The sequence below is a fragment of the Odocoileus virginianus genome, chromosome 5, assembly GCF_023699985.2.
Source record: "Odocoileus virginianus isolate 20LAN1187 ecotype Illinois chromosome 5, Ovbor_1.2, whole genome shotgun sequence".
In the NCBI taxonomy this organism is placed as follows: domain Eukaryota; kingdom Metazoa; phylum Chordata; class Mammalia; order Artiodactyla; family Cervidae; genus Odocoileus; species Odocoileus virginianus.
In genome coordinates, this window is record NC_069678.1 from 59,141,749 (window position 1) to 59,167,162 (window position 25,414).

General features: G+C 45.5%; 1 protein-coding gene, 1 long non-coding RNA gene and 1 other non-coding gene across 10 annotated transcripts in view; 2 read left to right on the top strand and 1 right to left on the bottom strand.

The window, feature by feature from the left end:
* GNG12 (G protein subunit gamma 12) overlaps window positions 1–25,414 on the top strand; it is a 133,927-nt gene that overhangs the window by 97,619 nt on the left and 10,894 nt on the right. Inside the window, exon 1 of one of the 8 annotated variants that reach the window (XM_070467967.1) lies at window positions 9,918–10,083. The exons of 6 other annotated variants lie outside the window; for them this stretch is intronic. The gene's annotated coding sequence lies outside the window, so the exon portion shown is untranslated. Of the gene's footprint in view, window positions 1–9,917; window positions 10,084–12,987; window positions 13,068–25,414 lie in introns of those variants that run through there. One more of the 8 variants, XM_070467968.1, reaches the window with a different exon arrangement.
* LOC110138825 (uncharacterized) lies at window positions 13,480–16,018 on the bottom strand. The gene is made up of 3 exons (XR_002314310.2): window positions 15,818–16,018; window positions 15,210–15,274; window positions 13,480–13,900 (listed from the first exon to the last, which is right to left on the bottom strand). It is a non-coding gene; the product is annotated as an uncharacterized lncRNA (long non-coding RNA).
* LOC139035308 (U6 spliceosomal RNA) lies at window positions 17,174–17,280 on the top strand. Its single transcript, XR_011487979.1, has one exon. It is a non-coding gene; the product is annotated as a U6 spliceosomal RNA (small nuclear RNA).

Consider the following 25,414-nt stretch of genomic DNA (forward strand, 5'->3'; position numbering starts at 1 on the left):
GAACCTGCCCAGCTGAGTCCTAGGCTGGTGGCCGGCTCCACTGGGCGGTACCCAGCCCCAGCACAGAGCAGGAGAGCTGGTTGCAGTCCTTTCAGGCACCTCCCATGACCACTTCCTCCTGCCTGAAGACTGCCTCTAGCCCTGACGAGAGCTGACTGTGTGTGATCAGAGAATGGGCTCTGGAGTGTGGCAAACCTGGAACCCCTTCTTTTTAATAAGGGAGAAAAAGACCAGTGGGAGTGGGAGCTTGAAGGGAGACAGGACTTGCAGGATGGTTAATACTGGTCCAGCCACAGAGCAGCCAGGGATTCAGAATTCCCCACCCCCCAGTCACCACCAAGTCTGTTTCAGGAGTTCCTGCTACTTCTTCAGGAGCTGCTAGAGTAATTCCTACGACCTCCTCACAGAACATCAGGGCTCCACTAACCAGCCACAGGCCCACCCAACAAAGTCACTAAGTTAGCCAGACACACGCTGCCATTTCTTGGCTTCTTATCTCACTTGTGAGACCCAAATCCTGGCTCCACCCCTGCCTCACCAGTCAGCACCCGAGAGACTGCAGTCTCCGTACACGTTCTGTGCACATTTCCTTGTCTATGGAATAGTTATGATATTATACATTTGGTAGGGTTAGTGCAGGGGCTGGAGATAAAGTGAAAACAGAAGCTGGCACATAAGATACAGGTAATGGTACTTAGAGTATCGATATTATATCACTCAGTCATTCACTCAGTATGTACATACCAGGCCCTGTCCTAGGAGCTGGGCAGACAGCATTGAAAAAGACAGAACTTGTCCTCGTAAAGCTCAGATTCTAGCAGCAAAAGCAGGCCAAACACACATAGTCTACAATGTCATGAAGTGACCCATGTTCAGAAGAAAATCAAAGCGCGGGATAAAAGGAAAGAAAGTGACAGGCAGGATAGGGCGGTGGCTATTTCAGGCAAGCAAGGAATGCCTTTCTGAAAAGGTGATGTGAGCAGAAACCAAAAAAAAAAAAGCAAAGCGTTACCCATGGACACACCTAAGAAAAGAGCATTCCAGGCCAGGAGAACAGCAAACGTTAAGGCCCGGAGGCAGGAGCCATCTGACATGTTTATGAAAAAGCAAGTAGACTTAAGGATTGGGAGAGAATACTGGAATAGTGGCCAGGGGCCAGATCGAGGATCTCATAAACCATACTAAAATCTGGAATTACTCCAGGAATGATGAAAACCACCAGAGGGTTTTGAGCAAAAAGAACAATGTGATCAGATTAAATCTCGAAAGCTTCACTCCAGCTGCTGATTATAAAATTAACTGTAGGGCAGCAAAAAAGGAAATAGGACAGGACAGTGGAAAAGCTCTCTCAAGGATCTAGGAGAGTAATGAGAGTGGGCTGGACTATGCTGGGAGCAAGGAGGTGAAGAAGAAGCCACTGGGCTCAGGATGGTAGATGGAGTCAGCAGAGCTTTCTCTGGGAGTAACTGCTGGGTATGAGAAGAGGAAAGGAGTCAAAGATGTTCCGGTTTTTGGGGGCCTGAGTATTTGGGTGAATGACACTGCCATTTCAGAGGCAGCGAACACAAAGAAGGGACAGGTTTGGGCAGGTGGGGGGACCTAAATCTAGACATCACTTTATACATGTTAAGTTTGAGATGCATCAGAGATATCCAAGTGCAAATGTTAAGCAGGCAGGTGTATATTAGAAGGCAGAGGTCTAGGGGAGGTTGAAGCTGGCCATAAATAGAAGGAGCTCTCGGGATCACGGGCAAGACTTGACAGAGACCAAAGCTCTGTGAGGACAGAGACTGTGTCTGTTTCACTGACCTCAGTGTGCCCAGCACGAGCATTCGGTATGTGTGTGATGAGTAAATTAATCTGTGGCCATTAAACCGTTGCATGATGAATATGGTTTCATGCAAAACAAAAGTACTTACTGAAAGTTTGCTTTATTATTCCAGACCAAAAATAGAAACTACGTAGTTTCTTAAGTAATTAGCATATGATAGAATCAAAGCTTGACACTGAAAGGAATCTTTGAGGCCATTTAATGGGAAAGTTCAAAATTGTGGAGGGAGGGCATGGTAAGGGAAGTAGATGGTTTATTGCCAAGGGTAGGAGAGTGTTTAGGGACCGCACAGTGACAGTAAACTGAATAAATAACGTCTTGACCATCAATGCACTACTCTTGTTCAAGTATATAAAGCTGTTGCAGTTAGTAAAATAAGAGAGAGCAACATGTTCTCCTCAACAATAACTCCCAATGACCAAGTGTCTTTGCAAGGGAGAGAGTTTAGTGAGTGAGTGTACTTTAGAAGGAGTCTTTGTCTTGAAATGGGTGGGAAACTCGGATCTAATCCAAGCCCTTTGTTTTACTGATACAGAAAGGGAAGGGGAGTGGGATTGGTGACTTGCATAAGTGACACAGCTAATTAATGACTGGATAGACCCCTCGGTCTCCTTAACCGGAGCCTGAAACTCTGTTCTGACTCTCAGCACCAACTTTCTTCAAACCAGTAATTGAGGTATTGTCTTAGAACAGAACTCATTTATTTTTGGCCATGGAATTATTTTAGTGATTTATTTTGCAGGTAGTTTAATATGAGAATTATAATTAGACTTTGCTTTAGCTAATTTCAAAATCCATTTACAATTCCCTAAGCACATTCCTTTTGGCAGTGCGAAAGAATAAGTAGTCCAGGAAGGGTCACTGAAAGTAAAATGTTTAATTTGCAGGAGATAATTTACCAAGTAAGTAATTCTCATGTTGAAAAATTAAAACTTGATTTGAGTTGCAAACATCATTTTAAGGAAGCTGAGAAGCCCGTGTAAACCTTCATGACAGGACACATCTGAACATCCACAATTTTCAGTTCACATCCTGGTTCCACAACTCAATTACCCGTACAGACCGTGTTGGCCAGGCTAACTCAGTCCTTCAGGCCTCAGTTTACACATCTGCAAAATGGGGGGGGAGAGCTTTCCTTTTAATGAGGACATTAGAAAGCACACTATTTGATGTCTGCGCAGGCGAGGCCCTGGGGAAAGAGAGGAACCCCTCACATCTTACACATGAGGAAACTGAGGTCTGTTAGAAGTAACCTAAAGAGACCATTGTGAGTTTAGCTGGCAGTCCCAATCCCCTAGGTTTTAACTGTGCCCCCCAACTCAGTCGCTGTCTCCTGATGTTCCTGGTTCCTAACTTCCTCCAGGCTGCATTTGCAGGAAATTGCCCAGCCATACCACCTGGACAGCTTCCGTGGTGGAGGAGAAGGTGCCCAGTGGGGGCCCGGCCCTGGGGCTGGCATCATCGCAGTCTGAGCCTGTAGCCTGCCCCAGCAGGTTCCGCTGAGAGGCTGCCCTGGTGGCTGCATTAATCACACATCCCCGCCACCCGGCGCAGCTGGCCCCAGCCTGAGCCAGGCTCGTTTACAGTTGTTGCACAACAGGAAGCGGGGCCGGTGTTGAGGGCCGAGCTGGCCCACGGAGAGCCATGGTCCAGGTGCCCTGGTCCTGCAGCTGAGGGCGTGCCCTCGCCTCAGTTCTCCTGCAGCTTGGGGTGGGTTTGGAGGGTGAGAGCTTGCTTTGGTTTGTCCACTGTCACGTGTTTGGCAGCCATGAGCAGGAGGCAGGGCGGGGGGTGCTTTTTGTGGAGTCAGGGTTCCCCCGCAGAGTTCTCCCACAGTGGCTGCAAGCGAAATGGCAGAGGCGTGAGTCACTGCATGAGACGGGAACAGGAAGACATCCTGTTGATGCCAAGCCATTTTCAGTTCAGTTATGAGAATTTACACCCCCCGCCCAAGAAAAAGGAAAAATTAGCATTCAGCGTGCATCTCCCCCAGCGCAGCGGGGTCCAGCACCTGGCTCTGGCCCCTGTGAAGGATGGCCCTGGACACAGCTTGGTTTAGTGCTCAGGAAATTGGCCATGTCCTGATCTGCTGTGTCTGTGATGGGATCAGAGAACCCTCTGCCAAAGAAACTTTCTGTCTGAGGTTTCATTTGGTGTTTCATTTTTGTTTTGTTTTGATTCAAATATGTTCCCTTGTTTCTCTTCACTCTATGGCTTTTTAGGATTTTCTTTTGTGTATTGAATGCTCAGAGGCAGGCACCCTTTTAAAAACTTCAGATACACCTTTAACCCTCACAACAGCTCCATGAGGTAGAGGGTCTATTGTTATTCCCAGTTTGCAGATAAGGGGGACTAAGCTCTGGTTAAGCAATATCCAGAGTCACAAAGTTAGTTCCATGGCAAACGCCAGAACTGAAGCCCTGTTCCTTGCCAGCATGTCAGCAGAACTTTGATCTCATGAGATGTTCCTAGGAAAACGTAACTGTGTTCAAATAATTAGGGGAAATACTATAAACCACATGTCTCTTGCAGATCATAAGTGCGTCTTCGCGTGGAAAGACCCTGAGAAGTCCTGCGTGGAAGAAGTCTTGCTCTTGCTCAGTCTACTTTGTTTGAACTAGGGCTTTTCAAAATAGATGTGAAATGGACCCTTATCTCCTTGTATACCTGTTAAGTGGTAACACATTTTGAGATGCACCATCCTGGTATATGAAAGTATATAACCAGGTTGTTGAGTGTGTGGGCTTTGGAGCCAAAATACCTGGGGTATGTACCATATCTGCTACCATGTGGATAAAGCTATATCTGCTTCCTCTGTTTCACTTTTCCCATCTGTACAATGGGGAAATATAATAGCACTGTCTCACAGGGTGATAGTGAGGACTAAATTAGTCAATACATCTAGAAGACCTAGGAGAGTGTTGGGCACATAGAGAAGTACTCATTCTAAACTAGAAGAATGAATCAAAACACTTGCTACCTGTGGGGTCTGGCCAAAGCCAAAATGCTATTTCATGATGTTTAGAAAACACAACAGAGGAAGCACACCCTCCCTCTTGCCTTCAGTACTCTCTCTAGCTGCCCTAGATTCTGCCTTTCACCATCTGGTTGGTCCTGATAGCAGCTCACAGCTGGGCTTGGGTCTCTCTCCCTTTGAGTCAAGATTAGCATGCACTCTTGCTGGGACAGAGGACAGCTATCGGTGTTAGCCACACGCTTGTGGGTGGCCCCAGCAGAATCTGCCGAGAGAGCATGCTGGTGAGAAAGGAGCTCAAGTTCCCTGGGTTTCGTCAAGGCAGCTACCCTTGCATGCTATTGGCCCCTGGATTTCCAGAAGTGGAAGATGATTGGAAAGCATTGCACTTTCACTGCATTTTCTGCTGCTCCTGTCACCTGCCACTCACCAGAGCAGCTCCTCCAAGGGGCTCCAGCGGCGGATGAGAAGACTTACAATTCTGCAGGCTCGGATTCTGGCTAGTGTCTCAGCACCCAGCCAGCCTGAGCCACCTCGTGCGAAGTCCTGCAGCAGCCAGATAGCGTTTTGGTGGGGCTCCCTGCTTCCCCTTCCCTGCATATTCCAAAGTTGCTTGTGCATCGACTCCCCGAGAAGGATCAGAGAGAAGTCCACTGGGGAGAAGTAGAGCAATTACAGGAATCTGCTAATTTTTTAAAATGACTTGCTGTTGCCCCTGGTGATTTTTCTCTAAATTTTAAATGCCTCAAAATGAGAAATTCAGATTAGCAAAATGCAACAGTCCTCTGTATGAGCAAGGCTGGCTGTCCATGATATAGTTATTATTGAGTAAAAAGTGAAATTTGCAGAACTATATATAAATATAATTCCATTTGTTTGAAAATCTACATATATGTGTGTGATGGTTATGTTAGGAAGGGCCAGGAGAAGGTGTGGAAGGAAGGAAACAGACTAGGGACAGTAGTTACCCTTTTGGAGTAAAATTAGAAGGAAAGAGTTTTAACTTTTTATCCTACTCACATGCATATAGGTTGAATTTTTCAACATATTTCTTTTGTTATTAAAAGAAGAAGAAAATAATAAAAGGGAAACACCCCTAACTAGCTCCAAAAATAGGGCTAGACTAAATAGTAGTGGTTAATAATGGGTGTTGTCAGCCTGGGCTGGGAGGCTTTGCAGTGAGAAGGAAGGGAGCTCAGGCCAGACCAGAAAATGGGCCAGTTCCAGTCCCAGTCAGCACAGCGCCGGCTCGGCGCAGCCGTGCAGTGGGTGGCTTTGGAGCCTGTGCAGTTACAAGTGGCGCGAAGTTTTGCTTTTCCTTTCCCACGCCTTCCCTCCGGTAAGCCACCCAGGCTGCCGGGGTCCTCGGGGATTCAGCTCCCCCTGTGCTGGCCTTGGCCATGAGAAAGCATCTGCATGACCATGGGGCCTCCCCAGGCTCAAACACAAGCGGGCCCTGACTGCCAGGAGGGCCGTTGCTGTCACTGGGTCACCTCTGCAGAGTCCTCCTTCCCTGAGAAAGCTCCTGCCCCAAAGCTTGGAGCCCTGCCCAGAGTGTGAGACGGAGTAGGGAGAGCCTTGTCTCAAATTCAGGAACTGGGGTCCTTTCCCAATTCTGAGGGGTCTTGGACAAATCAAATTTCCTTTTGCCTTAGTTTTCTCAGATGCTAGACTTACAGAGTAATTTAATTACAGGGCAGTTGGAGGTGTGATAATAGACATGAAAGAGCTTCAAAAGGTAAAATGTGGCTTTTTTTTTTTTAAGGTGGCTATTTGAAAGAAAAACTGGCCCTTGGATATTAGTAGTAGCAGTGCTGAGCTGGGAAGCGGGGGTGGGGTGGGGTGCTGGTGCTCAGTGCCTGAACTGATTTCTCTCCAACACAGCGTTCGCTTTCTGCGTTGATTTGAAAGCAGAGCCCCTTCCTTTGCAGCATTCAAAGTACTTGCAGTCCTAGGAATCCCCTTTGTATATAAGAAACGTGCGGGCCTGAGAGGTTGAATTTGTTGTTATTGTTCACGCACTCAGTTGTGCCCAACTCTGTGACCCCATGGACCGCAGCACACCAGGCTTCCCTGTCCTTCACCATCTCTTGGAATTTGCTCACAGAATGATCTGTCTCTTTTTCCCACCTTCCCAGATCCCACCAGAAGTCAGGGAACAGGGCCCAAAGTGAGGCTGGACTCTCAGACGCCACGTTCTAAGCATTTAACCGAACCCTCCTCATGCAGCAGTCCCTTATTGTGAGGGTAGGCAGCTGTAACTGGTTGTCAGCATGTGCTGAAGAATGACTTGGAGTGGAACTCCGCTCCTCACAGATGCTTCCTGTAGGGTTTACCGGTTTTCCCTCCAGATGCCAGTCATTCCGTGTGATGGACACCTGGGAGGAGAGATCAGCTTGCCCGGTTGAAGGGCGCACCTGAACTTGTCCAGCTCATTCATGCTACGCCCTGTCGGCTTCTTCTGCCTCCCCTTCCCACTCTCTTTCCTCATTCGCTCAGAAACTAAAGCGATGTTGCACCTTCATTTGTTAAGTAAATATTTGTTGAGTGCCACCATGCGTAAGACGGTACACTAGCTCTGAAACCGTGTCTGTCTTTCACTGGCTTAAGTTCAGAGGGGGTGGGGAGCACCAAGAGATAAGCACACAGATAACCCCATTACAAAACCAGAGGCAGTTCAGTGCCCAAAAGGTGCAACAACGTGTTTCAGACCCTCAAAAGGGGAACAACTCTTCTCCATCTGACAGACCCAGGAGAGACCTATTTGATCATATCATTCCTGCCTAAAATTTTTCGGTGGTTCTCAGTTGCCTCCAGCACAAAATCCCAACTCTGGGGCCTGGCAGCCTACCGTTTGACTCTCTCCCACACCCCTTCCAGCTCTTCTTCATGGTGTCTTTGCTCTGGTGAACCTAACTGCTACCTGCCTTTCCCTGCACAGCACCAGGGCTTTCATAGCCTTTGCCCTTCGGTTTGGAATGCCCCACCCTCCCAGCTCCCACACCTGCAGTACCGTGCCACCTCCCCCTTGAAGCCTGCCCAGACTTCCCCTAGCCAGAAGGAATCACTCTGTCTTCTGAACTCCCTTTTTGCTGACCTGTCTGTCTCTCCTGATGCAGCTTTTCTGCTTTAGGTTATTTGTGGACGCACTAGTTTTCCCTCTGCTGGATGGAAAGCTCCTTGAGGGTTTGTTTATTTGTACATGCTCAACACTTCCCAAAGCATCAGAGCAGCTCCCCAATAAACAGCTAGCCTACCCCCTGATAAACAGCTGTGAGAGGGAGGGTTGGGGGTAGCTTTTGATTGGAGGATCAGTAGAGACTTGGTGGTAGAAGTAACCTGACAGAACCTGGACACAAGGATGACATCTCAAAGGGGGTCGAGGAAGTCAGAGTTCAAGTCCAGGGACCATTTAAAGGGCTACAAGCTAGGTGATTTTTCTCCACCTCTTTTTCGTGGTGGGTCCCCTTTGATTAATGCTATGGACCTTCTCCCTGAAAAATGTAAATACCCACTGGCATTTGGACCTTTGGGGGAATAAGAATTCCCAAAGCAAAAAACTAGTTGAAGACTGGAAAGGTAGATTACATCCATATTGTGCAGGGTTTCAGGGCCACAATGAAAATGCATTTACTTCAGCAGTTAAATTGGGAGCAGTTGATTTTTCTTTTCTTTTTTTTTTTTTTACTTTCTTTTGAACTATAATATCTTAGAGCTACTGAGCCAAATCATAATGATTTTTTTCTCAAGTTAACCACACACAGTAACCAGCTCTTGGAAAAGTCCCCTTTGCCACCTTCCCCTTTAGGAGTGACCACTAGCCTGAAATCTAACAGCATAGACTAGTTTCACCTGTTTTTGTGCTTAGTGAACTCATAAGGTAGGTCCTTCTTTTTATTCTTTGTGTCTGGCTTCTTCCAAATGGCAGCCCACTCCAGTATTCTTGCCTGGAAAATCCCGTGGTAGAAGAGCCTGGAGGGCTACAGTCCGAAGGGTCACCAAGAGTGGGATTCAACTGAGCATGTACACACATGTACACACACACAGGTTTCTTCCACTCAACATTATATTTGTGAGATTCATCCATGTTTTTGCATGCATCTGAAGCTTGTTCGTGGTCATTTGCTATGGAATATTCCGCTGAGTGAGTTGTTCTCCTGCTTGGGTCGTTTGGGCAGTTTCCATTTGGGGGCGGCTATGAACATTCTAATGCATTCTTTTGGTAGATATGTGTACACAGTTCTGTTAGGTACACACCTTGGACTGGGATGGCAATATGTAAATATTCTTCCCAAGTGAACAGTGCCATATTTTGTATTTCCCCCATCCAGTTGATGATTCTGAGGGGCATCCTAAGATTAGAGCAGACTTTTAGGAAGATTTATCTGGCTGTAGTATCTTTGATGGCTCAGAGCAGTGGTTTCAAGTTGTGTTTTGTTTCTAAGAGCCCTGGGAATCTGCAGAGTCCCCTTAGGGCTGCCACCTAGCAGAGAGAAGGGAGACCTGAGATAGTAGTTGTGCTCTGAGCTCCTCACTCACAGCCGCCCTCCAGCAGAGGAGGTGTGCTCCTACCTGTTTCATTAGCTTTTACCATCATCTAGAATTACTGGTCCGTGGCCAGCAGTCTCACAAGTTGACAGATGTTGGGGGAGAGCTCAGGGAAACCAAAAAAAGCAAAGCTGTTTTAGTCATCTCCAAACCCATGTCAACAAGAAAGATCCTGATCCAGAGGCTGACAATAGGGACACCATAGAAGAAGGTGCAGATAGGAAAATAGAACCTATAGGACAGGTCACCCCTTTGAATGTCAGGAAGCAGGGGGCTAGTTTCAGAAACAGAATTGAAGTTTTGAGTCCCAGTAACTGCAGTAAAAAAACAAAAAGAAAAATGGAGAAGGGGGTGGCAGAGGATGAGATGGTTGGATAACATCACCAACTCAATGGACATGAATTTGAGCAAATTCCAGGAGATAGGGAAGGACAGGAAAGCCTGGCGTGCTGCAGTCCACGGTGTCACAAAGAGTTGGACACGGTTTAGTGACCGAATAACAACAAACCATAAAGGTTGCTTTATTAGCAGAGAAGTTGTGAAGCCAAGCCCAGAGAAGGGCCCCCCTACTGGGGAGAGGAAGGGGAACCCAACTTCTAACAAGTTTAAGGAGCAGGCAAGCTGTGTGGATGTGGGGTCCTGCACACAGCTCCGGGACCAGACACAGATAGAAGAGTCTTCTACAAGCCCTTGGAAGGACATGGAATGAGGGAGGACAGAGAGACGAAAAGTAAGTACAGCAGCAAAATCAAGGACAGCTGAGCTTGGAGGACTCAGAGACAGAAAGATGTCAGCCCAGGCGACAGAGAGGGACAGTCAGAGGCATCAAGACGTGCCCAGGGGAGGGCCAGGGCTCAGAGACCGAGTCAGAGTCAGGAGGGCAGGACAGTCCAGCAGCGTCCATGCCAAAAAATGGACTCATTCCAAGAGTTCTTCAGCTTTATCTGGAATCATGTTATTCCACGGAAGTGCCTTCTTAACCATCAGTAGTGTTCAGGGTCCTAAGTGTATTATTGTGCTGTTATCTCTGAAAACTTGCAGCTGCGTGCTTTTGCACATGGTAACTCAACCAGAAATTTCAGTTCGCTCTGCTAGCCTTTCCCAGAACATTCTGGGTAAAAGAGAGCTTACTGTATTTGTGAGCATGTCTTTATTTTAAAACATCCATGAACAGTATTTTCTCTCCCCTATGCTTGCTTGCTTTAGAACCCACTTGGTGAGGGAAGCTCCCTCCCCCACCCTCCCCTATTTGGACTGGCCCCCACTTAGAGAAGTGCTGGGGCTTCAGAAGCAGCCCTGTGCTGACCTCAGCCCCTTCCCATGTGCATAATTCTCTCAGGATACTAGAGTCAGTGTCTTGATCAGTATGACAACATAAAAATATTAAGCACTTAAACCAATGATCTGAGTTGTTCTGAAGAGCAGGACAGAGAGCCCACTCAGAGAGAAGCAAAGAAAAGGTGCAGAGCATGTATATTGTTGTCCTTTGTGAAGGATGAGGCAGCTGAGACCTAGAGAGAGGAAGTGACATGCCCGAGGCCACCAGCTTGGCAGAGAAATCAGGGAGTCCCAGGTGTCGTGCTGAGCAGTCCCGATGTGTCCCAGTCCCTTTGGCTCTTTCACCCGAGTGTACCTGCAGGTCACCCAGACCTTCTTCAGAATGTACTTTTCCCAGGACTTATCCTTAAATTCTGATTCTGGAGGTCAGGGGCGCATTGAAAGAACCGCCCAGGTGATTCCGAAAGCAAACCCGTTAGAAACCCAACTTCTAGACCCTTTGTGGTTTGTGTGCTTCACTCCATGCTGCCTCTTAAGGGCAGGTATAATCTGCTTCTACGAAAATGTCATTAAACAGGTTGTATTTCAGAGAGGAAAACCCAATACTTTCCTCTATTTAAGAAGTATATGGAATTATTAAAACTGAAAGTTACACTAATAGTAAGAGGGGAAGCAGCCGTTAGGCTACTAAGAAATAGGAGTTTTGCAAGGCAGAGGATTCTTATACTTTTCCAGTTATCTGCAAAAATCTACTACTTATTACTCACACAAATTTGCATGTTAAATTCAAGAGGTTCACACAAGTCCATAAATGGAAATTAAAATAAAATTAAGTAGTTGGCCCTCTCTGATGCAGATGGTATATGAGAAAGCATTTCATAAATTTCAATCTTGGTGGCATTATGATTACCCCAGACCTACCACATTAGAAATAGAATATCAGATTTCAACACTAGGTCAAGGCAGAAATGACATAACAAACATACAGCAGCTTCTACATGTGACACATAGCTATATTTCCCTAGAATTTAACTGGGGATGGTTTTCATTTATAAATGAAGGCATGAACATCCCACAACCATGGGATTACTGGCTTTGTTCATTTATAAATGTTGACACTGACAGGTAATGGCTGTTTGTAAGACTTGGATATGTTTATTTACTCAGTCTATTAAAACCAGTCTCACAATTTCTACATGTAAGTAAACATTTGTCATTTATTTTTACTTATGCATAAAATTGTTCCAAAGAATCTCCTGAGCTTCTGAAAATACCCCAAGGACAAACTTTGATAGAATCTACTTCAACCTTCTGAAACTTATATTTGGTTCCAGACCACTAAATGCTGATTTCTTGTGATCGGTCTCAGGAATTTATTCCCTGGACTCATTAAGTGTTAGAAAAGTTTAACTTTACAGTTAAATGCATGAGTAAATAAAAGGCACTAATGTCATTGTATTGGTATTAATGTTTGCTGGAAAGTGTGTGTGACTCCCAGCACCACTCATAACGTGAACCGTCCTTGGGAAGCAGCCTGCTCTGCTCCACTGGAAGCAGCTGACCTGCACACGCGATGGAGCCATCTGGAGGAATTTCCTTCTTTCCAGCGCTTGCAGCATCAGAACTGTACTTTCTTATGTTTGCCCTCAGTACAAGGGGGAAAGTGCCAGCGAGGCCAGAGGCCAGATAAGGAGCTGCTTTTGAAACCAGTGGTATCAGGTAGCCTAAAACCAACCTCTGTGTCACCCTCACTCATAACTAGAGGAAAGAGGAAAGTATACACACTAGTGATCACTTCGGAAAGTCAAACAGAGCTGAGCTCAGGACACAGAGGGAATTGTGCAAAATATTATACTTGAGATGTTTGTGATGGTTCCTAACTGATACAGAACCAGGCCTGATACCGTGAGTTTCTCTGACTTAGCCTCTCCATTCGGAGATAACGTATCTAGGAAGTATTATCTGAAGGAATTTTTTTTTTAATGTGACATGATTCCCATTTGTCTCAGAAATTCTGATTTTTTATTTTTATACATTGAGTTCAGGCCCTTATCATCACTCACCTAAAATACAGCCACAGATCCCTTGTCAGTTTTATTGGATAAAGTATTTATTGAATTCCTGTTCTGTGTCCAGCCCCAGGAATATATTCTCTCTTCTGTTTTCTGAATTATGAAGAGGAAAAAAATTGCAAAGCCATCACTTCCTGCCAAGGCCATCCATGTGTCTCATAACAAACCAAATCAGTATGTATTTATTTTGTGTGCACAGCATATGGAAGAAGTAAAGAACTGTGTAATACAGGGTGGCTGGCCTCAAGGGCCAACCGTCAGATTGAGAATTAAAGAAGGCCTCTAGTGGGTGCAGTAGATGCAAATATCTGTGAGAAGTATGATGACCGGAGTTGTAAAGCCAGCTCTTGGGACCTGTGGTCTGGTAAGTTACTAGCACGCTAAGAGGAGCAGAATATTTGAAATAGTTCTGGCCTGGAAAATCTGGGACTGAAAGTAGCCATAGAAATTCTTTTTCAGGGTTTACAGGCAGCATCCTTTCCCACTGCATTCCATTTGATGATCTTGTTTTGTGAAATTCTTGCCTTTAAGAGAACAAACCTTAACAAGCAAGCTCTTGGTAGTAACATGCTGTGTATTTAAATGTGTCATCTTTCCAATGGTTTTAACTATCATTCTGTCATGATTTATCTTTTGCTTGATTCAGCCCTCTTTTTCAAAAGTTCTCTATCATTGAAAGAAAAAGTTTAATGGATTTGAATTAATTTGTGTTTTTAAGGAATTTTATATCACCTCTTAAGATGATAGGAGATATTCTGAAATTTTACAAAAGTAATTGAGCTGCAGTAAAAGTGTGCCTTTTGGGGGCCAATTTATTTAAATTGCATTGATGTTGCTAATAAGGTTTGGACCTTAAATGACTTGACTTGGTTTCCTAGTCCATGTTTTCCCTCAAGTAACATTTTTTGGAAAAGGAGAGAATCAACAGGTTTGCTTTGAAAGAGTTCTAATCCTTATACATAGAGATTAACTACAAGAAGCTTCCTCAGGGACCCCTTGTATCTTCAGTTCTTTCCCTTTGAAAATATGTACACTTTCAGGTCCCATGAGGTTCGAAACAAACAAGTACCTTACCTGTGAGGGCCAGCATGGAACGTTCATCTTGCTGGTTACTCCAGGAGTTTGATAGACACTGCTTTTTCCAAAGCAGTAATCAGGTCCAGACATGTTTGATTGGAGGTTGGGCATGTTCCCTGCCTATAGTTTCAGGGGAGAAGGTGAGATGAAGGAAGAAAGAAAAATTAAATATCCTATTATGTAGTCAGTAGCATGTATACGTTATGGGTATCCGGACCAGAGTGTTGGGCCTTTTGTTTTTCGTTGGTGAATGCACGGAGGGGCCCGGGGCTTCCTGGCAGGTTAACCTTTGGCATCTGTGACCTGGGGCCTGAACGCTGTATACAGCGGGCAAAGGGCCCAGATCATGGCTGTCTTAATCCCATCTGTGCCTCCTCAAAAGGCAATTACTTCCTCTGCACTGTGGACATTGGACATCCTTGCTAGATGGTGATCTGGAAGAGGAAACGGTAGATAATAATTAACGTATCTCCCACACTTTAATGACAGAGCTCATCTTACAGTGTTGGTAATTACTGTGTTACAGGCTATGAAGTGTTTTGGATCATAGAATCTTACTTTTAACTTTTTACCCTGGAAATTTTCAAACATACACAAAAGTAGGGTGCATTCTGTGTACCTGCCACCAAGCTTCAACAATGAGCAACACATTATTGGCCAGTCTTGCTTCATCTGCCTCCTCACCCAGTCTCCCCACCCTTCTGGTTTGTCACCACAGGTTAATTTTTCCTTGAATTGCATGTAAATGTAACTAGTAGGTGCTCTTCTGTGATGGGCTCCCTTCAGTCAGGGTGATGTCTGAGAGATTCAGCCATGTTGTTGCTGCATCAGTAGTTGGATTCCCATTTTCACTGCCAATTAGAAGACTTTCAGCCACATTTTTCGAAATATTCCCCTATGCTCTTCAACCATATGCCTGTGTGCTCAGTCGCTTCAGTCGTGTCCAACTCTTTGTGACCCTGTGGACTGTAGCCCACCAGGCTCCTCTGTCCACGGGATTCTCCAGACAAGAATACTGGAGTGGGTTGCCACGCCCTCCTCCAGGGGATCTTCCCAACCCAGGGAATGAACCCGTATCTCCTACATCTTCTGCATCACAGGCAGATTCTTTACCGCTGAGCCACTGGGGAAGCCCCATGCTCACCACCCATGTTTCTGAATTAATGGGTCTCCCCTATCCTTCCACCTCCCTTCCCTTCACGCTGTGCAAAACCACTCATCAGGGGCCCCCAGTCACCAGGTTCCATGAGCTAGGCTTGCTCGCTCCTTTCTTTACCCCTGTGAAGTGACTAATAACTGCCCCTCCTCTTGGCTGTGTGAATAACTATTACTGGGATTTTTTTTTTTAATCATAAAAGCATCACACGTGGTTCAGAGCACAGCCTCTGGAGCCAGGCTGCCGGGTCACAATGCTGGCGCCTCCACTTACCTTCGTTCTGACCTTGGCTGTCTGTGTTCTAAGCATCTGCCTCCCTCAGTTCCTTTAATCCTAAACTAGGAAAAACAATAGTAAGAGCCTCAGAGCGTTGTTTTAAGGATGAAGTAAGTTAATATCTGTAAAGCTCATAGAACAATGCTTGGCAAGTGTAAGAGCGTACCAGTATTAGCTATTAAGAGCAAAATAAATGAATAAAAATGTGCACCCTGCAGGACTGCATCAAAACACTAAAAATCCCCTAAAATCCTCACCACCTAGTGATAGCTACACTGTGGAATATTCTCTTCCAGTGTGTTTTCTGGATATAATGTATTTCAGCTAAACATATTTGTGACTAACTGACTAAACATATTTACACAGCTTTAACTTGTCCTTCCTGCCTCTCCTCCCCTGGCTTTTGTGATGGTGTCACCCTGCCCCTTCTCTGCTCCTTTAAAGCTGCCTTTCTGGTCCCTGCCCACACGAGGAAGGCCCAGGGGTGCGCCGTGCTCTTCTCTCCACGCCCTCCCTCCAGAGTCCCGCACTCAGCTGCCACCTCTGGGCTGCTGATCCCCATTCAGCCCAAAGAGAGAAGTTTTGTTCATTCTCACATTTCTTACCTCTTGTATCCAGCTTTTTCTTTGCATTCCAGTTGCCTCCATCTGTTTGAAATCTTATGTTCTAACTCCTAAGAGCAATAATGATGCTGATAGATAACACCGGGTAGTTTCCATGTGCCAGGGTCTTTTCTGTAATTTAATCATTATGGTCCTGTGAGGTAGGCATTCTTGTTACCCGATTTTACAGATAGAGCACCTCGAGGTTCAGTGAGGCTAAGTGGTTCATTCTGTGTACACATGGAGTGCAGATTTGAACCCAGTTCCATCTGATCAAACATACGATCTATAACAAATTGCCTGCCCCCAGACCTTCCACGGAAATGTTCTACTTGTCCCTCACAGTTCCCCACTTGTCTTCCATCCTGCGTAAGGTTGTTCGATTGTTTTTCTGATAACACTCCCCATGCCTGTCATTCCACTTAGTAACCTTTGGTGGCTCCCGTTTTCACGTAACAGACTCAGCCTTCATTCACTGCACTGCCCCCCTCAGTGACCATTCAGAGAGTCTCCCCACTCCTTCACCACCACCCGTCCAATCCCTTAGGAGATTGGTCCATTTAAGACTTGTGTCCTGCGTGCATGTCTACTTGCTCCGTCCCTCACTGGCTGTGTCTTCTCTAAGCTCCTAATGCTTGCACTTGGCATGCCTTTGGCCCGCTGATATTCCTTATTCATATTCAGTACTTAGTCCATCTCGTTGGAATCACAAGCCCTTTAATCACCAGTGTACACCCACGTTCGTTGTTTGTCAGCCATGCCCAGCCCCAGCTGGTGGCTGTAAACGTCAGCGAGCTGCACACGCTCGTCTCAGCCCTTCTCAGCCTCTCTCTCTCTCTCTCTCAATCCCACTCCTGTGCCCTGTGCATTCAAGCTGCTGTGCCGTTCATTTATTCAAGCTGCCGTGCCATTCAAAGCAGAATGACTAAATTGCCTAACCTAAGTGGGGACAGTATTTGCCTGCTGCCTCACTTTCAATTCTCCCGTTAGGTGTTTGGTTGCTTGGTTGTTTAATTCACTCTGGGCAAGTAGGTGAACTCCTCTCTGCTTAGCAGTAGTAGAAAATGTGCCCTCTGTTTAAAGTCAATCAGATGCTAGGCCTTTATGACCAGAATCCTAAACATCTCTGTTCTGCTGCTTTGTCAGCTCACTAAGAACAAAGGTAGAATGGCTATGTTGTGGACAACATACTGGGTAATAGATCTTATTATAGACAATGTCCAGCCCTGCTTAGCTTGGGGAGCTAGAGAGGGTGCAAGGCAGATCCCCCAGGAAGGCTGGTGGGGAGGACTCCCAATCGGTCACATGGATGAAGAAGGCACCAGTTGTCTGGGTTTGGGGATAAAAGGGCCATCAACTGTGCTTGTTTCAGCAGCACATATACTAAAATTGGAAAGATACAGAGATGATTAGCATGGCCCCCGTGCAAGGATGACATGCAAATTTGTGAGGCGTTCCCTATTTTTAATTAATTTTTGAGAGTTTGATATTGAAACTTCAACTGAAAATCTCATCTACTTAAAAATAATTGTAATATAGAGCAGAACTATATATAACTTGGTTCTGTATTTTCCAAGTCTCCTGTAAATGTGTTATCATGCTTTCATAATTAGAAAAACAAAAAAGAGGAAAAGGCCAGCAACCACATAGCCACAGGTAAGAGATGAATGGCCATCTGGAATGCTCTGCCTCCTTCCTTAGATTGGTCCTGTGTCCCTTGCCAGGAATAACTTCCTCAAGGTGAAGTGCCTGTGTCTTTGGGAGCAAATGAATGATTTCCAGATGACAGAAGAACATAGCAAAGAGCCCATTTCATTGTACCCCCAGGTGCTCAGCATCTGTGAAGGGAAGGAGCCTGAGAGTAGGGGCGACTCCAGCGAGGAGCTCCTAGCTTAGTGCTTCTCCACGAGTGGTCGCCACACCACACCAGCAACATCAGCCCTTCGGGGAATTTCTCACGAATGCAAATTCTCAACCCCTCGGCCCAGACTTGCTGACTCAGAGGTGGAGAAGCACTGCTCAGGGGGCTTCCTCACTTCAGATAGCATCCGTTGCTCCCCAAAGCAGTGAGCCCTTGGAAGGCAGGAATTCAGCCTTCTGATCAGCTTCTCTGATCATTCCCATTTCCTCTCTCCAGCCCCAGCGAGCTCCTTGTATAGGACCTGCAGGGAGGTGCAGTGTGTGCCGTGATGGCTATGAGCACCAGGGTTGATTTCAGCCCTATAGAGCCTCAGTTTCCTCATCTGAAAAATGGGTTAATAACACCACCTTCACCATGACCCCCAAGTATATTAAAATAAAAACAGGGTATAGAGCAATGCATATGACATAATCCCATTTGTATATTTTGAAACAGATATATGAGTAATCACATTTGTATGTGCATGTAATGTCTTCAGAAGAAAACCCAAGAAACTAGTAACAGTGATTGCCTTGTGAAATCTAGAGTAGGAAGACAGCTAGTTTTTGTTGCCTACTCTTTTGGACTGTTTAAAATCTGGACTATACACATATATTCTTTTAAAACTTAAAAATTAGTTAGTGACATAGGGCTTGCCTGGTGGCTGAGATGGTTAAGAATCTGCCCACAGTGTGGGAGACCCAGGTTCAAGCCCTGGGTCAGGAAGATTCCCTGGAGATCTTCCCACTAGAGTGGGAATGGCAACCCACTCTAGTATTCTTGCCTGGAGAATTCCATGAACAGAGGAGCCTGGCAGGCCCCAGTTCATGAAGTCACAAAGGATCAGACACGACTGAGCGACTAACAGTATACTGCCACTAGTGACATAATAGTAGTTTCCTTTTCAGGAATGTTGTAAAGAATAAATAGAATAACTTTACATAAAGCCCTGAACACAGTACCTGGCACAGAAAAAGCACACTGTTAGCGTTAGCCTTTGTCTTTAGTACTAACTAGTTATGGAAGTCATCTGTTCATTTATGTATTCATTCATAAATAAACAAATGTGACATCCAGCTGACTTCAGCCTGCCATGCAGATATAAGTGCATCATTTCTCATATCTTGTCTTGCTATGCTAGGCAGAGAGTAAAACTTGTTTGTAAAGATCACCCTCAGTCTTGATGGTAAACATGTGCCTCTGCATGGCTGGACCCTGGCCTGTCATATGGGGGTTGGGTGATGGGGAGCCCTGCATCCCTACTTTGCACATCAGAGAGCCGTTCCCTCAGCGCACCTTCACTGACTGCAAATCTGTGTGGGGCACAGTCTGAGGGTGCAAAGTGGCATTGCCCTCCGAATCTGGACACCACTCAAGTGGCCAACCCATGCGGGAGGTGAATGTTCACAGCCCCAGACACTGGCCCTGGTCAAGTGCGTCGGAGTCCCAGGGACTCCACCCCAGCTCCTCAGAGCTGTGAAGGGAACCAAGCAGGTGGGTAACCTTTGGCTTGGAACAGGCAGTATTTTGCAGGGTACACGTGGGAAGGAGCAGCAGGGTGTATCCCGTCTCTAGGAAAACAAACGTGGGGTACGATGTCACCCCAGGGTGATAGGTTCACACTGGCTGATGTGTTGTGTTGGTTGCTACATCACATGTCTTAGTCTAACCCAGGTATTTATTGAGGCCCAGTTCTCTGCGTCAGTCAGTGTGAGCGAGGATGGCACAGAGAACTCGCCTGCCTGGTGAAGGGTGTGGCTTTGAAGCAGAAAAGCTCTGGGTTCAAATCTGTTTCTGCTGCTTTCTAGCTGTCTGAGCTTCGAAGATCAGAAAGTACTTAACCTTCCTAAGCTTCAATCTCAATAAGTATAACACATTCAACCTTATAGTTGCAGACAGTATTAAGTGAAGTATTGTCTGTAGAGAGTACTTGATATAGTAGCTGGCGCATAGTAAGTGATGAATAAATATATTTGCTAAATTATTATTATTGAGCTGAACTTGCCACAGTTTAGTGGGAAGATAATCTCTATGCACACACAGTCAGTTACTTACCAATAAGCATTAAATAACATACAGTTAAGCATTGAAATCAACGGGGTTGCAGATGCTTTTTGACAATTGATGATAGCTATAAATCCTCACTTCAGAAAAAAAAAACATAGGCACACATACCACATTTTGTGTATAGCTTTAGGGACTTCATTCACAACTCTTCCTATCTCCCCATCTCATTCATGGGCCATCCCTTAGGAGTCCTGAGCCCCTGAGCTTCAGACATATATTAATAGCAGGAATCTATAAGGGGGATTAGTCACTGTAAGCAAAAACAGTTAGGGAGCCCTTCCTGGAAGAGAGAGAAATGTGAAGTAGCCTAAAAGAAGAGAGGATTTAAATTGGCCAACAGACTTCTCTGGTGGTCCAGTGGTTAAGAATCCACCTTGCAATGCAGGGGAATGCTTGTTCAATCCCTGGTCGGGGAACCAAGATCCCACACGCTGTGGAACAACTAAGCCCGTGCGCGGCAGCTGGAAAAGCCCATTCACTGCAGTGAAAGACCCTGCATGACCCAACAGAGATTCTGCATGTTACAACTAAGACCCGGCACAGCCAAATAAAATAAATAAGTGTTTTTAAAAGATAAAATAAACTGGCCAAGAGAAGCAGGCAGAAAACTTGGGTGATTTCCAGATGGGACTTGAAAACACTGCCCACAAAGCCAGGGATGGGGTGACAGACCCTGAGGCTGCAGCAGGAGAGGTTCTAGCTGGGGCTCTGGAGTCACATCGCCTGAGCTCAGATCCCAGCCAGGCAGCTTGCTAGCTGTGTGGCACTAGGTACTTACTTAACCTCTCTGTGCCCCAGCTTCTTCATTTATAAAACAGGGATGAAAATGCATAGTGTTTCTCACAGGGCATCTGTGAGGATTCACTAGGATAATGTACTGCCAGTCAATGACTTACAGGCTGCTGTCTGCATACAGTAAACTCTAGGCAGAAATAAGCTGCTTTTAGGCTTAGGATTTTTATTACGGGACAGAAATACTGGGGAGGATCTTGGCTGCAAAGCTAAGCCCTTTACTCCTGGGGGTACTGGGGAGTCCCTGGAACTTTCCTGAGCCAGAGGGACATAAGCTAAAAATGGTACTTTATCTGAGGATATCCTGGTGAGGATAAATTCAATTGGTGGCAAATAAGGAACATGAATGGTTACAAGACTGAGGCAATGGTCCTAACTTGAGGTGCTGGGAGCCAAAACTGAGGTAAAATAGAAACTGGAAAATGGGGGAAAGTTTAAATGCAAGATTTGTCAAAGTACGAATCAAGAGAATTTGGAAAGTGCCAGGATCTAAATTTGCACTGATCAAACCCAGGTCTCCTGCATTGCAGGCAGGCAGATTCTTTACCGTCTGAGCCAGCAGGGAAGCCCTGTAAATGGGTCTAACTTTGCCCTGTCCAGTTAGGCCACCACTGTGACTGGTGAGCACTTAAAGTGGGGCTCAAAGGAACCTGTGCTGTAAGCGCAAAATGCACACTGAGTTTCAAAGATTTAGTACCAAAAAGAGTAAAATAGCTCAGTTTTTTAATGTTAATTTACATTTTAATTTTGGTCATATTGAGCTAAATAAAATACATTAATTTCACTTTCTTCTTTTTTTTTTTTTCATGTGGCTACTAGAAAATTTAACCTCACATGTGGCTCACATTTCTGTCAGACAAAGGTTGGTTTTAGGAATTGGAAAGATGTCTTGTGGCCAGAACAATGGTGGTGCTAAGAAAGGGACATGAGAAAGGTTGGGGCAGGTGGCAGTGTTGTACTGGATTTTAGATGTGTTGTGTTTGAAGCAACTCTGCAGCATTCGAGTGTAAATCAAAATAAGCTTTTATTTAGACATTGGAATTAAGGTAAAAGATCAGGGTTATATGCATGGGAAGCGTGTTGGTCCTTTACGGTCAAGCATCTATGTCACTGCGGACCAGTGTGGGTCAGGCAGGTGCTGAGTAATTTACATATGGTCTCTCATTTCCTCCTGGTTCAACCCTATTAGGTCTGTGCTATTATTATCCCTTCCCATTTTACAGATGAGGGAACTGAAGGCCAGAGAAGTAAAGCAATTCTGGCTAGTAGTCCATGAGACAGGATTTGAATTTATCTGACTATAAAGGCTCTTTCTGCAGCCCTCTAGGACTGAGCCCCTGAGAAAACCAAAGTCAGAAGAAGGAACAAGAGCTGCAGAAAGGAATAGCACTGGACAGGCAAGAGCAGGACAGCCTGGCATCCCGGATGCCAGGGACGAGACACTTTCCAGAAGGAAGCAGTTGTTAGGAAAGCAAATTTAGACTTGAGTTACAAAGAAGGATATTAGGTACTAAGAACTATTTCAAACTGAGGGAGGGTTAATCCTGTAGGTTAAGGTCATGAGAAGGAGTTAGAATTTTCCAGGACTTGTTCAGACCTTTGAAAAGTTAAGTATAGGTAGGAAGTGGCATTCTTTTAAGCTGACCTGTTCTAAGACTCAGGCAAAAATAAATGTGGGTAGAACCCAGAGGTAGGACTCTGATAATCATCACTGGTGTTTCTCAGGAGGGCCTATATCAGAGTCCTCTAGGAAGCCTATAAACACCGATTCTTGGGTCCTGCCTCTGATATACTGAATCGGATTTTTTTAGCAAGTGCCCCCAGGTGTTCTGGATACACAGTGAAGTTAGGAACCAGCTGCTCAGGATCTGCAGCTCTGTCCTCTGATTTATTACCCAGGACTGGCTCATTGGCGCATGGCTTCCTGCCAGTTTCACTGGGACACAGGAGGAGGATGGGAACCATCCTGTGTCTTTAGCAATAGTCCTACCTGAAATCTGGGGCAGTCCTTCTCTTAAAATAAGTGCACCCAGTTCTTCTTTGCTTTGATCTTCTCTCAAGGCTGTTGAACTCCCCACTTCTACCGTCACTGCTGTGGAGACCACCTAAATGAAGGGGCAACAGGTCCTGAAAGGGAGGCCTTGTCTTCCTTGTCCAGTGCTTCGGGCTGACTCTTGGCCTTGCTTTCTCTCAATTCCTTCCTGTGTCTTTCAATGTTCAGAGGCATGCAATATAGGGTGGCAATGGAGAGGATGACCTTGCAAGGCAGGTGGCCCTGAGTCCCAGCTCCGTGATCTTTGGCAGGGCTTTTTTCATCTCTCTGTGCTTCATCTACAAAACAGAAACAGTAAGAGAATTTATCTCTGAGAGGATTAAATGAAATGATTCTTGGATTTTACTTACCTGGCACATATTTCAGTACTCAACAAGTAGTAGTAGTTTTTTGAGTTTTATCATGATGACAGTAACATCATCATTATTCAAGCACAGATGCCCTGGATGGCAGGTAAAATCAACTAATCAAAGATACCAGACAAGGACCTCAAAGGGTTAACAAGTATCAAAACATCTGCTTTTAGAGGAAGGACTCTGTTGAGGTCTTGAGAGAGACTGTTCTCTTTCTTTTTCTCTTTGCTTATTCTGAACCTACATATACTTCTCTTAGAAAGGAATATCGGGACTTCCCCGGCAGTCCAGGGGTTAAGACTCTGCCACACTTCCAATGCAGAGGTCGCAGGTTCAATCCCTGGTCAGGGAACTAAGACCCCACATTCCCCACAGTGCAGCCAAAAAAATAGAAAGGAATATCATCATGACTTTGTTATCTCTTCTCTATCCCAAAGCATGTCTTCCACTGTTCCATGCAGGTCTTCTTCATCTTTGTCTTACTTTCCATCCCCATAGGCCAATAACTTGTCCTTTTTGCTCTTTGTTCTCAAAACTGAACAGGAGCAGGGCAGGACATGCAGGCAGCTGGTCACAGGTTCAACTACCCATGGCCTTCTTGCCTGCGAGCTCTGTTTGGGAAGAAGAAGAATTCTGCCTTAGCTTTCCTTTTCAAGTCGTAGAATTTGGTGTGTTCAGCAACGATAGTATGAAATTAGAAATCATAGCTAGTCTTTGTAAGCTATTTACAGATTACAAAACAATAGATTAACAGTTGTGAATCAGTTGGGGTTTAGGTCCAGCAAACCAAAAGCACTCTTGGGGGTGTTAGCAGAATGAGCTTTAATATAGGGGATTGTGTGCTTGTGTAGTCAATGGAAGGAATGGAGACAGAGGCTCTCAGTGGAGCCCCCCGAACAACTTCTAGATACCACCACAGAACCGGCACCCGGGGGCCCTGCAGCATAATTAGCAGGCTGCTGCAGGCACACGGCTTCTTAGCACCGTGCTACAAGTGACTGCACATTGGCGTGCCAAGAACCTCTGCCAAGAGCAGGTTGCCTACCACCTGATTAGCCATCAGAAATAAGCCGAGCAGCAAGAAAGTGGCCTTCTCACTTCCACCTTCCAGATCCCTCTCGAGTGCATGAGATCAGCAAAGCCTGCATCATCCAGACCCTAGCTGCAAGAGCACCCGGGTATATTCGTTTGCTTGGGCTGCTAACACAAAGTGCCACAGGCTGAGGGGCTTAAAGAACAGAAATTTAATTTCCTACAATTCTGTAGCCTAGAAGTTTGCAGTTAAAGTGTTGGGGAGGGTTGGTTTCTTAAGATCTTTCTCTTTGGCTTGTAGGTGCCCACCTTCTCCCTGTGTCTTGCCATGGTCATTCTTCTGTCCCCCACTGTGGCCAAATTCCTGCTTCCTAGGAGGACCCCACTCTAATAAGCTCATTTTAACTTAATTACCTCTTTAAGGACCCTATCTCTAGATACGGTCGCATTCTGAATTCTGGGGGAGTTAAGACTTCAACCTGTGAAACTTGGGGGGACACAGTTCAGCTGATGACACTGCAGTAGCCTGGCCTAGCCGGACGAGAGGGAACATGAGCCTGTGGGTGCTCAAAGCACTTCCCTTGGGCTGCAATCAGAGGATGCAGGTACTAGCTGCTCTATATTTACTAGACTCACATGCTTATCTGATGCCTTTGAGACAGAAAAGTATTATTATCCCCATTTTTCCCATGAGAAAGTTGAGGTTTAGATAGGGTACAAGTGTCACATAGGGCACTAAAGGTAGGAAGGATCGGGGGCAGGAGTGAACCCAAGTCCCCTAGCCTAATCCTCAAGCTGAGTGTATACTCAGAGCTGAGCATCCAAGGCAGAGTGTAAAGGCTGGGCTGTGAGTTAAAACAGAGGGTCCGGCACGTGGGTGCCTACTAAGATTTAGCCCACTGTTAAAAGATTTTCTGACTTTTCTAGAGATTTTTCTTTTTGAAATGAAATCTCTTTATTTTTCAAATGTTAACAATTAAAACACATACACACATTGTTTCTTTCTCTATGTTTCTGTTTCTCTCTCTCTTTCACACACACACACACACACACACACACACACACACACACGGGTTAACCCTGTGTGGGGCCCAACCAAACACATCTGCAGTCTTGATTCAGCCTGTAGGCTGACAGAAAATAATAAGTGTTTATGAGAATAGAAAACCAGTTCTTAGGGGCTTGACTGTCCGCTCTCTGCATTCCTTCAAAGGCCCTGTCAGTAGATGTTACCACCTGATTACTTTGAAACTCTTCCTTTGCTGAGTTTTTACTTTTGTTTCCCATTGGATGCATGGTTTTTGTCTTGTTATCAAGCTTGAGAGAGAACTGTTCTCTTTCTTTTTCACTCTGCTAATTCTGAGCCTACATATATACTTCTCTTGGAAAGGAATATCAGGACT